Source organism: Ochotona princeps, chromosome Y, assembly GCF_030435755.1.
Source record: "Ochotona princeps isolate mOchPri1 chromosome Y, mOchPri1.hap1, whole genome shotgun sequence".
Lineage (NCBI taxonomy): Eukaryota > Metazoa > Chordata > Mammalia > Lagomorpha > Ochotonidae > Ochotona > Ochotona princeps.
In genome coordinates this window covers 25345304-25362595 of record NC_080866.1, presented here as the reverse complement: position 1 = coordinate 25362595, position 17292 = coordinate 25345304, and positions in this window count along the sequence as shown.

The window sequence follows — 17292 nt, the reverse complement described above, 5'->3', positions numbered from 1 at the left end:
GCGCTGAAGTTGCTCCTGTAAACCTTTTACAACTGTGCTCAGACATGATGGCGCCAATGGCTCAGGCGGCGCAGAGAGCTCTGTGCCTGTCCAAGAGGGACTTTTGTTTGGCACATGCTCTACAGGTGGAGGATCCTCAACAAACTCACTTCCATCCTTTTCCTCCTCAGCCTCCTCAGAAGAGGACCGCGAATCTCCTTCGCGCACTTTCTCCAGACTTTGTCTTGTCTGGGGTTCCTTCTCCTTATTTACCCTGGTTTGTAGCTGTCTCCTACTTTTAACAGACAATTTCTTACGGCGGGCTTTCACCACTGCTTGACGGGATGACCAAGCAATATTTAGCAAGCACCAGAGAAAAAGGATGACTACAATGAAAGCAAACCATGGGAATACGTCGCAGACAGTTTCAAAAAAACTCTGCGAGGCCTTAAGCTTAGTGTCGGTGCCTAGTGACTGGAGCAGATCTCGGATTCCCTTAATTACCTGCATTTTAGAGAGTTCTTGCCCCATGATAAATTTTACTTATGCCCCTGCAAAAATTATAAAACCTGCCTCTAGATTTCCGGGGTCCCTCAGATTGTCCCTCGTGCCCCAAGACGGGGAGAAGGTCTGGGGATGAAATTAATTATGCCCCTCTAGAGCTAAATCCTAAACTTGCCTCCGGATTTCCGGGGTCCCTCAGATTGTCCCTCGTGCCCCTGAATGGGGAGAAGGTCTGGGGATGAGATAAATTTGCCCCTCCAGAGTTCCAGGGGTCCCTCAGATTGTCCCTCGTGCCCTAGCACAGGGAGAGGGTCTGGGGATTAAATCAGTTATGCCCCTGCAGAATTCCCAAATTCCGAATTCTTAATTCAAAATTCCTAATTCCTTAATTCCTTACCTTTGTAGTTCCAGGGGTCCCTCGGACGTCCTTTGCGCTGTGCCATGCCCCACGTTACGGCGCCATTTGTTGCGGCTAGCTGAGCCGGCGTAGTAGGCACGGCGAATGTCCGAGTGAAAAGCACCGACACACGGAGACCAGGATGATGTTACAAGTGCTGGGAGCCATCTCTCTCGAGCCGTCCTCCACAAACCTCTTTATTACCATATTATCTCCTCTTTCCCCCAAGCCCATCAACAGGACAATAGGACACCAATGAATCTGCAAAGGCTAGGTGCTACTGCCTTAGGCCTGATTCCTGAGTGATCAGCTCAAGGAGTGTAAATCAGCTCCACAGCCCACAACAGCTATGCTCTGTGGCTTCGAGTTTGTCACACCTTGAGTGAGGATCTTCATCTTTTTTTGTGCGGTTACTGAACCTATAAATTACATCATACTGAACTCTATAGGCATTGGAAAAAAAGTGACCAAACAAGTTTTCCCCGAGACCTGCAAGTACAGCTTATAGTATGTGAAGTGAATGACCCAGGTTGAGTTGTTTTGGCACTGGAAGAGATGTGCTGCTGCTTCGGGCAGTTGCCATTTACCAACACACAGCCTTCCCCAAGTGTCACGTCTCAGCCGCTTTCAGAAATGTGTGCTGCCAGAGTACTTGGTTTCCATCTCAGCTGGAAATGGCTTGGTCACTGAACTTCTCTCTGGCTTGCAGTTTTGAGTGATTTGAGTGAGGATCTCCATCTTTGTTTTGAGTGTTTGCTCTAGTTGCTTGATTCCATCCAACTGGGCTCAATCGGCATTGGACAGCAAGTGACCAAACAAGATTTCCCGGATACCTTGTGGACAGGTGATGGTATGTGAAGTGAATGGGCCAGATGGAGTTGTTTTGGCATTGGAAGACCTTTTCTGCAGCTTCGGGCAGTTACGATACACCACCACACAGAGTTCTCTAAGTGTCTCGTCCACTATCACACATATCTGCTGCCACAGCACTTGGTTTCCATGCCAGCTGGAAATGGCATGGGCGCTGAAATTGCCTCTGGCCGTCCAGGTTTTCACGCCTTGAATGAGGATCTCCATCTTTGTTTTGTGTGGATATTTATCCCTCTTGATTCCATCAACCTGGGCTCAGTTGACATTGGATAGGAAGTAACCAAACTTGATTTTTGGGAGACCTGCCAGGACAGATGATGGTATGTGAAGTGAATGAGTCAGGTGGAATTGTTTTGGCACTGGGAGAGCTGTCCTGTTGAATCGGGCAATTGTCATTCAACAACACACTGAGTTCCTCAGGTGCCACGTCGACTGTCAGATAAATGTGGTGCCAGAGCACTTGGTTGCCATGACAGGTGGAAATGGTTTTTGCACTGAAATTGTTTCTCGGTGTCGAGTTTGTCACTCCTTGAGTGCAGATCTCCATCTTTGTTTTGTGCTGTTGCTGAGCCTACACATTCCATCAGCCTGGGCTCAATGAGCATTGGAGCAGAAGTGACCAAACAAGATTTCATGGAGACCTGTTTGGACAGCTGATGGTATGTGAAGTGAATGTGACAGTTCGAGTTATTTTGGCACTGGGAGAGCTGTCCTGTTGATTCGGGCAATTGTCATTAACCAACGCACTGTATTCCTCAGGTGTCATGTCGGCTTTCAGATATATGCTGCCAGAGCACTTGGTTGCCATGGCAGGTGGAAATAGCTTTTGCGCTGAAATTGTTTCTTTGTGTCGAGTTTGTCACACCTTGAGTGCGGAACTCCATCTTTGTTTTGTGCTGTTGCTGAGCCTACACATTCCATCAGCCTGGGCTTAATGAGCATTGGAGAGGAAGTGACCAAACAAGATTTCGTGGAGACCTGTTTGGACAGCTGATGGTATGTGAAGTTCATGAGCCAGGTGGAATTGTTATGGCACTGGACGTGTTGTACTGCTTCTCCAGGCAGTTGCCATTCACCAACACACTGAGTTCGCCAAGTGTCACGTCCACTTTCATACATATGTGCTGTGAAAGCACTTGGTTTTTTTTTTTTTAAACATATTTTTATTGCCTTTCATTTTTTTACTTAATTACATTTCATTATGTGATACATTTTTTATGTACTGGGATTCCCCCCGCCCCTACCCACACCCTCCCTTATGACAGATTGCTCCACCTTGTTGCATTTCCATAATTCAAATTCAGTTGAGATTCTTTCATTGGAGGTATTTACCAAGCATAAAATCCAGCATCTTATTGTCTTGGTAAGTTCCATGGTTTGTTTGTGAGACCATCTCTGGTCTGATGGTAGAGCCGGCAGAGTATCATCCCAATCCATTAAAAGCTCCAACATAATATTTCCAACCATTTACAACATTGTGCCAATAATTGACATGGTATTGATTAACTAATATATTACTAGGAAAATGCAGGTTCTCAACCACAACCTGTGGTTTCTTCTTAGACATTTCAATTTTGCTTTATATTCAACCATGTTCTATACACATTAAATGGCTATAGATTGCTATTCAGCTGTCTCATGCGTACTTTAATTTTAGTCTTTAGCAGTTTATAGCATTGAAGCATGTTTTCGCTGAACCTGGCTGTTTTTCAGGTGGTCTAACTCTATGATTCCAATGGGATTTAAGTCAACTGTTTAGGTGAGCATGTTTAGGAGGGGTGTGCAGAGAAATCATCCATACCCCAGTGAGGAGTAACGAATCTTTGTGTCCCACCCAGTGAGTTATAAGTGCATCCCCGCTGAATGTTTCCTGTCAGTTTGTAAGCTTTCCTTGTTGTTCTCTATCTATTCTAGTTTTGTTTGTTTGTTTGTTTTGAGGGGTTTCTGGAATGCTCCTGATGGTTATAACGAGAGAGGGTGGGGACCCAAAATTGGAAGCAGAAAAGGACCAGAGAAAGCTCCTCTCCCTAGTCCCAAAGGAAGTTTACTGTTCTTCTGTTTCTGCGGACCACTCAGTGATACTGGTTGTTGTCCCAATGACCTTGGATCCTGCAAGGTAGGATTTGGGCTTCTTCAATCCTATATGGTAGATCCAAATGGGGGTGGGTGACCTCAGAGTTCTTGGTCTCCGAAGGCACTCCATTTCCCCGTGGTCTCCTTGGCAGTAGGGATGTAGTCCTCGGTGCTCATACTGATAGTCCTTGGTGAGGATCTACGAGTCTTCAGGTTTGGGATAAAAGCCTCCTTCTGTCCACCTGCTCCACTCTGGGGACCCCTCCCTGCTCTAAGGGCGTGACCTCCTGTTAAGAGGTTGTTAGGATTACTCTTGATTCCCCCATTTGCCTTTGTAGTTTTGCTATTGTCTAATGCTAATTCGAGTCTGTTGTCTATGAGTTACCAGTTATGATCCTGATAGGTTATATTTCCCGTCTTCCTCACACCTTCTGGGTGATGCAAGATTTCTCTGCTCTTTCTCCCCATTTCCAAGTATCATGGGTTCTTACAAGAACAATAGGTTTTATAATTCTTTGATGTAGATCATAAGCAATCTGCCTCATATCATTGGTTATTTCACAAAATCTTATTGCATGAGATACAGGCTGTTGGGGGTTGAGATAATATTACTGGTTTTGGATTGACATCATTTCATAACAGCCATATCGATCACAATAACAACAACAACATCAACAACAAATTGTAGCACCCTGCGAAAATCATGTGCCACTGAGTATGCAACACATGCTGAATCAAAAGGAAACACAGAAGTCTTTTGGAAAATGTGATGCCCTCGTATACTTCATGAGCACTTGATGAATTCTACTAGAGAATAGAGATTATTTGGAAGCAAACAAACTGACATAAAAACATCAAAACATATGTGATACAGCCAAAAGAGCAAACAGATAATCACCAAGAAAAAAAGTATAGATTGGACTGTTGGAGTTACACTTTCCATGTTGGCCTCCTTATATGAAAGAGAATATATCGTATTTGTTCTCTTGTGAATGACTCATTTCACTGAGCATAATGACTTCTAGTTGGGACCACCTGGATTTAAATAGAATAATATCATTCTTCTTAATAGCTGAATAATATTCCATAGAGTAGATGTACCACAGTTTCTTTAACCACTCGTCCTTGGACGCACATCTGTTTTGTTTCCATGACTTTGCTATTGTAGATTGTGCTGCTGTAAATATAGGATTAAAGATCCCCTTCTCATATGCAGATTTCACTCCTTTTGGGTATATTCCTAAGAGTGGGATTGCTGGGTCATATGGCAGGTTTATTTGCAATTTTCCAAGCACTCTCCATACTGATTTCCACAGTGCTTGTACTAGCCTACACTCCCAACAGCAGTGAAGGAGGGTGCCGGAGTCCAGCTCTGGCTGAGTTTGGAGCTTGGGAAGGGTGCGTGGATGAGGCGTGAAGAGAGAAAGAAAGGAGACGGACCACCAGGATTCCTTGAACGTGGTGGATAAAGCGAGAAATCTGTCCGCTTTATTTATACAGAAGCAGTACAAAGTTTTTTTCTTAGGGCATATTGACATAGCTTCAGGGGGGCACAATTTACAACTTCTTGAGAAATGATTGAGGAAGGATTCCATAATCCTTGCTTATCTTGGCTTGCCAGTCTTCATCTGCTCTCCTCAGGTCTGGACTATAACCTAGGCGCCGCCTGTGTCAACCAGACCCCTATCTTGTATGAGTTAAAAGGTCTGGGGCCTTGGTCTATGGGGATTGGGGTTATTGACATTAGTTGGCCATTAGGTCTGTAAGCTCACACAGTTTGTTGAGCAAACAAGTAAAGCAAGGATTGTAACGGCGGAAAGAATTGAAGTTAGCAATGAGCTAAGTTACTCTATTTAAGTTTCAACTCTACAATGGATAAGTGAGTGTTTCCAAAGACAATTCTACAAATTATTTCAGTATTAGACAAGGCATTATCCATTCCAACGTTGCAGCCAAGAGGTTCTCAAAAGACAACACATCTTATGCAGTAATACACTCCTACTACAATTCTTATTCTACAACTTAGCTATCACGAAATGGGAGAAATACATCAAGAGAGAAAAAACATGAAGATCTAAGACAAAAAGCTTTAAACATTACATTCCTCTACAACCGCAGGCTCTGCAACTTCATAAGTGATCAAACAATAATCAAAAATATATCTTTATGATATTAGTGAAATCACCCTGTATTTCCTCTAGCTAAAAATTTGTGAAAACAACTAAAGCAAATGCATTTTCTATATTCTAAAGAATTGCAAGGACAGGCTAACCTTTTAAGACCACAGTGACTATATTTTTTGCCTTAGCAGGAAAACCTTCAGAGTTACAGTAGCTATATTCTTCGTCATAGCAGGATGGCCTTTAGGTTCACAGTAAATATATTCTTTGTCACAGCAGGATGGCCTTTAGGGTCATAGTAACTAAATTCTTTGTCATAGCAGGATGGCCTTTAGGGTCACAGTAACTATATTTTTGTCATAGCAGAATGAGCTTTAGGGTCACAGTAACAGGATAACTTTTAGGGTCCCTCTTATCAAGCCATTTCCTAGAAAGCATGATAAATATCTTTGCCGGATTTTCTGGCAATGGGTAAACAGCGCAGACTTAATTATACTCCTGTGTGTAGTTAAAGGCCCACTCACCAGGACATCCTCAGTCACATTAACTCTTAACCTCACGTTGGTTGTAAAAGCCATCTCACAGGGGCAGACAATGCATCAATAGATTACAAAATTCTTAGTGGGGTGGTTGAGTGCCCATGCGAAGGGGGGTGAAAACTGTGTCAAGGTGGTCAGAAATGAATCCACTTAGTCCTGCTAAGCAGCTGGTAGCTCCACAGGCACTGCCAGTCAGGGAGCTGTTCTCTTCACACCTTCGTGTTATTCACACCTACTGCATGGACCCCATCAGGAGGGTGCCTTTCTCCCCACATCCATGCCAGCAGGTGTTGTTTTTTAAGTTCTGAATGTAGGCCAGTCTCACTGGAGTTAGGTGGTACCTCAAGGTGGTTTTCATTTATATCTCTCTGATGGCTAGAGAGCCTGAGCATCTTTTCATATGTCTGTTAGCCATTTGAACCTGTTCTTTTGAGAAATGTCTGTTCATTTCTTTTGCCCATTTTGCTACAGAGTTGGTTTATTTTACTGTCCCTGTGTTTCTGAAGCTCTTTGTAGATTCTGGATGTTAGTCCCCTATCACTCATGTAGAATGCAAACATTTTCTCCCATTCTGTTGGTTGCTTCTTCACTTTGTTAATTGTTTCTTTTGCTGTACAGAAGCTTTTTAGTTTGATGTAGTCCCATTTGTTCATTTTGGATTTGATTGCCTTTGCTTTAGGCGTCTTTTCTAAGAAGTCTTTCCCTGTTCCTATATCTTGGAATGTGTTTCCTATGTTTTCCTTTAATAGTTTGATGGTTTCTGGGTGTAGATTTAGGTCCTTGAGCCAGTTAGAGCTGATTTTTGCATAGTGCGACAGGTGCGGGTCTTGCTTCTTTATTTTGCAAGCTGCTATCCAGTTGTCCCAACAGCATTTGTTGAATAGACCAGGTTTTTTTTTTTTTTTTTTTTTTTTTTTTTAACCTGGATTGTTTTCCATTTTCTTGTCAAAGATTAGTTGACTATACATGTGTGGATTCCCTTCTGGTGTTTCTGTTCTGTTCCACTGATCTTCTTCTCTGTTTCTGTACCAGTATCAGACTGTTTTGATAACCACTGCTCTGTAATATGTCTTGAGGTCTGCAATTGTGATTCCTCCAGTTTGATTTCTATTTTTCAGGACAGCTTTAGCTACTCGTGGTCTTTTGTGATTCCAGATGAACTTCTGTATCATCTTTTCTATTTCTGAGAAGAATGTTGCTGGGATTTTGATTGGGATTGCGTTGAATCTATATATTGCTTTTGGTAATACGGCCATTTTGATAATGTTGATCCTGCCAATCCAAGAACATGGTAAGGTTCTCCATTTTTCGTGGTCTTCTTCTATTTGTTTTTTAAATGATTTATAGTTTTCATCATAGAGGTCTTTCACATCTTTAGTTAGCTTAATTCCTAGGTATTTAAGATTTCTTTCCTTTATTTTAAAGGGAACTGCACTTATAATCTCTCAGCAGTGGAATTATTTGTGTACACTAGTGCCATCAATTTGTGTTAATTAATTTTGTATCCTGCTACTTTGCCAAAGTCTCTTAGGAGTTTCAACAGTCTCTAGACTGGGTCTTTTGGTTCTCCTATGTAGAGAATCATGTCATCTGCGAATAGCGATAATTTCAATTCCTCATTTGCAAGTTGCATTCCTTTAATTGCTTTTTCTTGCCTAATAGCTCTGGCAAGGACTTCCAAAGCTACATTGAAGAGTAGCGGTGAGAGTGGACATTCCTGTCTAGTTCCAGATTTTAGCGGGATGACTTCCAGTCTTTCCCCATTTAGTATGATACTGGCATTGGGTTTATCGTAAATTGCTCTGATTGTGTTAAAGATTGTTCCTTCTATGCCTATCTTGTTTAGGGTTTTTAACATGAAGTGGTGTTGGGTTTTATCAAATGCCTTCTCTGCATCTATTGAGAGGATCATATGGTTTTTATTTGTCAATTTGTTGATATGATGTATCACATTTATTGTTTTGCGAATGTTGAACCATCCCTGCATGCCTGGGATGAATCCCACCTGGTCCCGGTGAATGATCTGCCTGATGTGTTGTTGAAGCCTGTTGGCTAGTATTTTATTGAAGATCTTTGCATCTATTTCATCAAGGATATCGGTCTGTAGCTCTCTTTTTCTGTTGTTTCTCTCTCTGGCTTTGGTATTAAGGTGATATTAGCTTCATAGAAAGAGCTTGGAAGGATTGCCTCTTTTTCTATTGTTTGGAAAAGCTTGTGTAAGATTGGGGTAAGTTCCTCTTGGAATGCTTGGTAGAATTCGGCAGTGAAGCCATCTGGTCCTGGACTCTTCTTGGTTGCGAGGGCTTTAATTACTGATTCAATCTCAGTATATGTTATTGGGCTGTTTAGATTGTTAATTGCTTCTTGACTCTATTTTTTCTGATTTGTTCGCATATAGTTGCTTGTAACAGTTCCTGATGATTCTTTGTATTTCTGAGGTATCTGTTATATCTCCTTTCTCATCTCGGATGCTATTGATGTGTATTTTCTCCCTCCTTTTTTTAATTATTCGAGCTAGTGGGGAGTCTATTTTGTTGATTTTCTCAAAGAACCAGCTCTTTGATTGATTGATCTTGGTCTCTATTTGGTTTATTTCCTCCCTTATTTTGATGATTTCTTTTTTGCTACCCATTTTGGGATTGCTTTGTTGTTGTGTTTCTAGTTCCTTCAACTGTAAGGTTAGCTGATTTACTTGGTGCTTTTCTTGTTTCTTGACATAAGCACTGATTGAAATGAACTTTCCTCTCAGCACCGCCTTGATTGTGTCCCATAAGTTTTGATAAGTTGTGTTGATGCCTTCATTTGTTTCCAGCAATTTTTTAATTTCCCCTTTGATTTCGTCTCTAACCCATTGCTCATTTAGTAACATATTATTCAGCCTCCTTATGTTTGTAAGTCTTCCTTGGTGTTTTGAATTCTTGGTCTCAAGCTTCACTCCTTGGTGGTCTGAGAAGATGCATGGTATGATTTCCACTTTTTTAAATTTGCTGAGGCTTGTTTTATGGCTTATAATATGATCAATACTGGAGAAAGTTCCATGTACTGATGAAAACAAGGTGTATTCTCTGTCTGTAGGATGAAAGGTTCGATAGATGTCAACTAAGTCCATTTGCTCTAGAGTTTGGGTGAGTTCTATCGTTTCTTTGCTGAGTTTCTGGTTCTTTGATCTGTCCATTTGCATTAATGGAGTATTATGGTCTCCCACTATGATCGTATTGGAGTCTATTTCTCCCTTTAAGCCCGTTAATATTTGTTTCACGTAGCTAGATGCTTTGGCATTTGGAGCGTAAACATTTATTATGCTGATCTCTTCCTGCTGGAGGCTTCCTTTGATCATTATGTGGTATCCTTCTTTGTCTCTTTTGAGGCTCTTCACATCAAAGTCTATGTCATCTGATGTAAGATTGGCTACACCTGCTCGTCTTTCTTTACCTTTAGCTTGAAATATCTTTTTCCATCCTTTCACTTTCAATTTTTTCTGATCTTTGTTGGTGAGATGCGTCTCCTGTAAGCAGCAGATAGTTGGGTTTTGTTTTTTGATCCAATCCTCCAATATATGGTGTTTGAATGATGAGTTTAAGCCATTTACATTCAGCGTTATTATGGATAAGGGGCAGTTTGGTCCTGTCATTTTGGCGATGTGTTGTTCTATGATTGGGTTTTCGGTTAACCTTTTAGTGGGATGTTCTCCACATTTGCCTTTGTTTCTGGTGGTTGCTGTTTCTTTTTTCTTTCATGGGAACATCCTTGAGTATCATTTGCAGGACAGGTTTAGATGAGACAAAATCTTGAAGTTTTTCTTTATTGTGGAAGAATTTTATTTCATTTTCAAAGAGAAAAGAGAACTTTGCAGGGTAAGTTATTCTGGGTGGAAAATTTTTCTCTTTTAGAATCTGGAATATGTCACTCCAGTCTCTTCTGGCCTGTAGTATTTCCTCTGAAAGGTCAGCTGTGAGTTTGATTAGGGTTCCCCTATATGACACCTGATTTTTTTCTCGTGCACATTTAAGGATTTTTTCTTTTTGTTCAACTGAAGAGAGCTTGATTATCATGTGTCGTGAGGAAGTTTGTTTTTGGTCAACTCTGTTAGGGGTTCTGTAGCCTCCTGTATATTACTTTCTAATTTTTTGCTCAGATTAGGAAAGTTTTCCTGTATTATTTCACTGAATAGGCCTCTAATCCCAGCTTCTCTTTCTGCACCTTCTGGAACTCCCATAACTCTTATGTTAGACCTTTTAATTATATCTTTTAATTCTTGGATACTTTTTTTAGCTTGACCTAGCTCTGCTTCCAGCTTTTTGCTTGTTTCTTCATGGTGACAGAAACTATCTTCTAATTCTGAAATTCTTTCTTCTGCCTCATTCATTCTGTTGTTGAGACTCTCCACTGTATTTTTAGTTTGCTCTACTGTATTCTTCATTTCTGATATATCAGCCTTAATTTGATGTATTATGGCTATTTCTTCTTTGAACTCTTGTTTGTACTTCTCATTGTTGACCAGCAGCTTTGCAATGAGTTTTCTGAGTTCTTTGTCCCCCATTTTCTCAATGTCTTCCTCAGTTAACTCTGGGAGTGGGCGAAGCTTTTGCTCCTTTGTTGGAGAGACTTCAGTAACATTCATAGTGCTTTTGTCTTGTCTTTTACCTTTTGTAGCTGCCAATCTGGTTGGTCAAATCATCTCTATGGTGTATTACCTACAGGTCTATAAGTTGATTGTTATGTTCAATCAGTGCCCTGGGTTTGGGGAACACAGCTGCCAGGAATAGTTGCTTCCTCTGTGGCACTGATTTTGTAAGCAGCACTGAGCTTGTTGTCCCCTGCTGGCCAATAAGTTTAAGTACCTCTTGGGGTTATTTTGGGTGGAGTTGGAGGCGTGCCTTTTCGGAGCTGTTTTTTTTTCGTGGAGCTAAGACAGAGGTATTTTTGTCCCCACGTCAGCTCTTGGGTGATTCAGCTGACCTCCCTTCAGTGTAAGAGCGTCTGCTCCCATGACACTGTTATCTGAGAGTTGCTGAAATAGCGCTTGCGCAGTTTGCCACTCCTCCTCTTGCAATTTATCAGTGTTTGGAGCACATGCGTCAGTGTCCAAGATGGCACCCGTATGAGGCAACAATAAAGATCAGGGGGCTGTCGCCATCAACTCCAGGGACCACACAGACCCCACAGGCTGCAAGGCTGTTGCCGTGGGCTCAGATCCGTGCAATTAACCAGCAACACGCCCACTCTGGATCTCCACTTAGGGTTCACACCTGCTGCCCTGCCACCCAATATGGCTCCAGGTGGAGAACTGCAGCTGCTGTCTTTCAGTTCCACGGACCACACAGACCCTGCAGGGAGCAAAGCTGGTGCTCCCCTCCACCCTTGGATCAGTTCTGTATGAACAGCCAGAAAGGAGCCTGTGTGTTGCTCTGTCAACTCCGTGTTCTGTCTCTCCACACAAGATGGCACCCTCAGCCCCTGACTTTCTCTGCCTGCAGCTAGTCCCAGTCACTCAGCTTGTCTGTCCGCTCCCAGACCACACTCACTATCTTAGCTCACCACGTGGACACAGGCTCTCACCTGGTGGTCACAACGTCTGTGTGGAGGCCACTGCTGGATGTTTGGCTGGCGCTGGAAATGGATTGCTGGAGCCTGGATACCGGAGCCTGGATCATTGGAGACCGGATCACTGGGATTTGAGTTGCTGCTTGCCGACTGCTGGTGGGAACTTCTATCCACTACAACACTGCTGCCTCATTTCCACAGCTTCCCTGTGTCCATTTGGATTCCTGGTAATACTGCTTACTGCCTGAGCCCTACTTATCCCCTGTAATCTGCTTATTGTACTACTCCCTGCCTAAAGATTCTCCACCTTATCAAACGTGCTGAACTCTTTGCCGTCATCTTGGTTCCTCAGCACTTGGTTTCGATGGTAGTTGGAAATAGCTTGGGCATTGAAATTCTCCCTGGCTGTTGACTTTTGCATGAATTCTATGAGGATCTCCATCTTTGTTTTGTGTGGTTGCTGAACCTATAAATTATATTATACTGGGCTCAATGGGCATTGGACAGGAAATGACCAAACAAAATTTCCTGGAGACCTGACAGGACAGCTGATGGTATGCGAAGTGAATGAGCCAGGTGGAGTTGTTCTGTTACTGGAGGAGCTGTCCTGCTGCTTTCGGCAGTTCCCATTCATTAACACACTGAGTTCCTCAAGTGTCATGTCCACTTTCAGAAATATGTGCTGCCAGACCACTTGGTTTCCATGGCAGCTGGAAAAGGCTTGGGAGCTGAACTCGTCTCTGGCTATCAGTTTTGCATGTGCTCAGCCTGCTTGATTCTCTCCCACTGGGCTCAATGGGCATTGGAACGGAAGTGACCAAACAGGGTTTCCTAGATAGCTGGCAGGACATCTGATGGTATGTGAAGTGAATAAACCAGGTGCATTTGTTTTGGCACTAGAAGAGCTGTGCTGCTGCTTCGGGCAGATGCCATTCACCACCACAAGCAGTTCCCCAAGTTCACCTCCCAGCCACTTTCAGAAATATGTGCTGCCAGAGTTCTTAGTTTCCACAGCAGCGTGAAATGACTTGGGTGCTGAAATTCTCTCTGGCTTTGGAGTTTTGAGCGCCTTGAGTGAGGATCTCCACCTTCGTTTTTTGTGGGTGCTCAACCTGTTTGATAACATCACACTGGGTTCAATGGACATTGGACTGGAAGGGATCAAACCGGGTTTCAGAAGACCTGCAAGGACAGCAGTTGGTATGTGAAGTGAATGAGCCAGGTGGAGTTGTTTTTCCCTGGATGAGCTGTGATGCTGCTTCAGGCAGTTGCCATTCACCAACACACAGAGTTCCCCAAGTGTCACCTCTCAGCCACTTTCAGAAATATGTGCTGCCAGAGCACTTGGTTTCCATGGTTGCCGGAAATAGCTTGGGCGATAAACTGCTCCCGGACTGTGGAGTTTTGAGCGCCTTGAGGGAGTATCTCCATTTTTTATTTCTGTGTGTACTCATCCTGGTTGATTACATCCCCTCAGGATAAATAGCATTGGATAGGAAGTGACCAGACAGGGCTCCGGGAGACCTGCAAGGACAGCTGATGATATATGAAGTGAATGACTCAGGTGGATTTGTTTTTTTCCCTGGACGAGCTGTGCTGCTGCTTCGTTCAGTTGCCGTTCACCAACAAACTGAGTTTTTCAAGTGTCACGACCCAGCCACTTTCAGACATATGGGCTGCCACAGCACTTGGTTTCCATGGCAGCTGGAAATGGCTAGGGTGTTGAACTTCTCTCTCGCTGTGAAGTTTTGAACGCTTTGAGTGAGGATCTCCATCTTTGTTTTTTGTGGGTGCTCAACCTGCTTGATTCTATCCCCCTGTATTCATTGGGCATTGGACAGGATGTGACCAACTACGGTTCCAGGAGAACTGCAAAGAGAGCAGACGGTATGTGAAGTGAATGAGCCAGGTGGAGTTGTTTTACCAATGGAAGATGAGCTGCTGCTTCTTGCATTTGCCATTTACCAGCACACTGTGTTCCCTAGGTGTCATATCCACTTTCAGGCAAATGTGCTGCCAGAGCACTCGGTTTCCAAGGCAGCTGGGAATGGCTTGGGCACTGAAATTCTCTCTGGCTATCAAGTTTGTTACGCCTTTAGTGAGGATCTCCATCTTTGTTTTGTGCGGTTGTTGAACATACAGATTCCATCAGCTGGGGCTCAATGGGCTTTGGACAGAAAGTGACCAAACAAGATTTCCTGGAGACCTGTTTGGACAACTGATGATATGTGAAGTGAATAACCAATGTGGAATTGTTTTGGCACTGGAAGAGCTATGCTGCTGATTAGGGCAGTAGCCACTCACCAACAGACAGAGTTAAGCATGTGTCACGCCCACTTTCAGACTTATGTGCTGCCAGAGCTTTTTGTTTAAATGGCAGCTGGAATTGGCTTGGGCGCTTAACTTCTCTCTGGCTCTGAAATTTTGAGTGCCTTTAGTTTGGATCTCCATCTATGTTATTTGTGTGTGTTCATCCAGCTTGATTCCATCCCCCTGGGCTCCTTGAGCATTTGACAGAAAAGAACCAAACAGGGATTCCGGGAGACCTGCAAAGATTATTGATGCTATGTGAAGTGAATGACTCAGATGTAGTTGTTTTGGCACTGGAAGAGCTGTGCTGCTGCTTCAGGCAGTTGCCATTCATCAACATACTGGTTCCCCAAGCGTCACGTCCACTTTCAGACATATGTGCTGCCAGAATTTTTGGTTTCCATGGCAGCTGGAAATGGTTTGGGTGCTGAACTTCTTTCTGATTGTGGACTATAAACGCCAGTAGTGCAGATCTCCATCTTTGTTTTGTGTGTGTGTGCTCAACCTACAAATTCCACCTCCAAGGGCTCAATGGGCATTGGACATGCAATGAACAAACAAGATTTCTGGGAGATTTGCTAGGACAACTGATGCTATTTGAGTGAATGTGCCAGATGGAGTTGTTTTGGGACTAGACGAGCTGTGCTGCTTCGAGCAGTTGGAAGTCACCACCACACTGAGTTTCCTAGGTGCAATAACACTGCTAGATATATGTGCTGCCAGAGCACTTGGTTTCCATGGCAGCTGAAATGTCATGGCGCTGAATTTCTTTCTGGCTGTGCAATTTGTCACGCCTTGAGTGAGGATTTCCATCTTTGTTTTTTGTGTGTGCTCAACCTGCTTGATTCCATCCCACAGGGCTCAATGGGCATTGGACAAGAAGTGACCAAACAGGATTTTACATAAATGACTTAGAAAGTCTCCTGAAAAGCATGTCTGGTCACTTCCTGTGCAATGTTGTTTGAGAGCAGGGGGAAGAAATCATCCTGCTTGATTCCATCCCACTGGCCTCAATGGGCATGGGGCAGGAAGTGACCAGATAGGGTTTCTGGGAGACCTGCAAGGACAGCTGATGGTATGTGAATTGGAGGAGCCAGGTGGAGGTGTTTTGGCACTGGAAGACCTGTGCTGCTGCTTCAGGCAGTTGCCATTTACCAGCACACTGTGTTACCTAGGTGTCACATCCACTTTAAACAAATGTGTTGCCAGAGCACTTGGTTTCCATGGTATCTGGAAATGACTTGGGCGCTGAACTTCTCTCTGACTGCCTAGTTAGTCACGCCTTGAATGAGTATCTCCATCTTCGTTTAGCGGGGTTGCTGAACAAACAGACTATATCACACTGAGCTCAATGGGCATTAGGCAGGAAGTGCCCAAACAAGATTTCCTGGAGACGTGACAGGGCAGCTAATGGTATGTGAAGTGAATGAGCCAGGTGGAGTTGTTTTGGCACTTGAGAGAGGTGCTGCTGCTTCGGGTAGTTGCCATTCACCAACACACAGAGTTCCCCAAGTGTTGCCTCCAAGCCACTTTCAGAAATATGTGCTGCCAGAGCTCTTGGTTTCCATGGCAGCTGGGAATGTCTAGGGTGCTGAGGTTCTCCCTGGCTGTGTAGATTTGAGCGCCTTGAGTATCTCCATCTTTGCTTTGAGTGTGTGCTCAACCTGCTTGATTCCATCCCTCTGGGCTAAATGGGCATTGGAAAGGAAGTGGCCAAACAAGGTTTCAGGGAGGTCTGCAGGGACAGTTGATGGTATGTGAAGTGAAGGAGCGAGTTGGAGTGCCACGTTCATGTTCATACATGTGTGTTGTCAGAGCACTTGGTTTCCATTGTAGCTGGAAATAGCTGGGGCACCGAAATCTTCTCTGGCTGTGCAGTTTTATATGAATTCTGTGAGGATCTGCATAACACTGGCTCAATAGGCATTGGACAGAAGGGACCAAACAAGATTTCCCAAAGACCTGATTGGACAGCTGATGGTATGTGAAGTGAATGACCCAGGTGCATTTGTTTTGCCACTGGACGAACTGTTCTTCTGCTTTTTGGGGCAGTTGCCATTCACCACCACACTGTTTTCTCAAGTGTCACATCCAATTACAGACATATGTGCTGCCACAGCAATTGGTTTCCATGTAAACTGAAAATGGCTTGAGCTCTGAATTCTCCTCTGTCTGTTGAGTTTTACATGAATTCTGTGAGGATCCCCATCTTTGTTTTGTAAGTGTGCTCAAACTGCTTGATTGTATCCACCTGGGCTCAATGGGCATTTGACAGGAAATGACCAACCAGGATTTGGGGGAGACCTGCAGGGACTGCTGTTGGTATGTGAAATGAATGAGCCAGGTTGAGCTCTTTTGGCACTGCAAAAGCTGTGATGCTGCTTCGGGCATTTGTCACTTAACAATCCACTGTGTTTCCTAGGTGTGACAGCCACTTTCAGACATATGTGTGGCCAGAGCACTTGGTTTCCATGGCAGCTGGAAATGGCTTGGGCACTGAACTTATATCGTGTTGTCGAGGTTGTCACGCCTTGACTGAAGATCTACTTCTTTGTTTAGTGCGATTGCTGAAACTCCAGATTACATCACATTGAGCTCAATGGGCTTTAGACAGGAAGTGACCAAACAGGGTTTCAGGGAGACCTCACGGAGTGCTGATGGTATGTGAAGTGAATGAGCAAGGTGGAGTGGTTTTGGTACTGGAAGTTCTGTGCTGCTGTTTCGGGCAGTTGCCATTCACCACCACACTGCTTTCCCAAGTGTCACGTCCCAGCCAGTTTCAGACAAATGTGTTGCCAGAGCACTTGGTTTCCATAGCAGCTGTAAATGGCTTGATCTCTGAACTTCTCCCTGGGTGTGGAGTTTTGACCGCCTTTAGTTATGATCTCCATTTTTGTTTTGTGCGGTTGCTGAACCTACAGATTCCATCACACTGTGCTCAATGATCATTGGACAG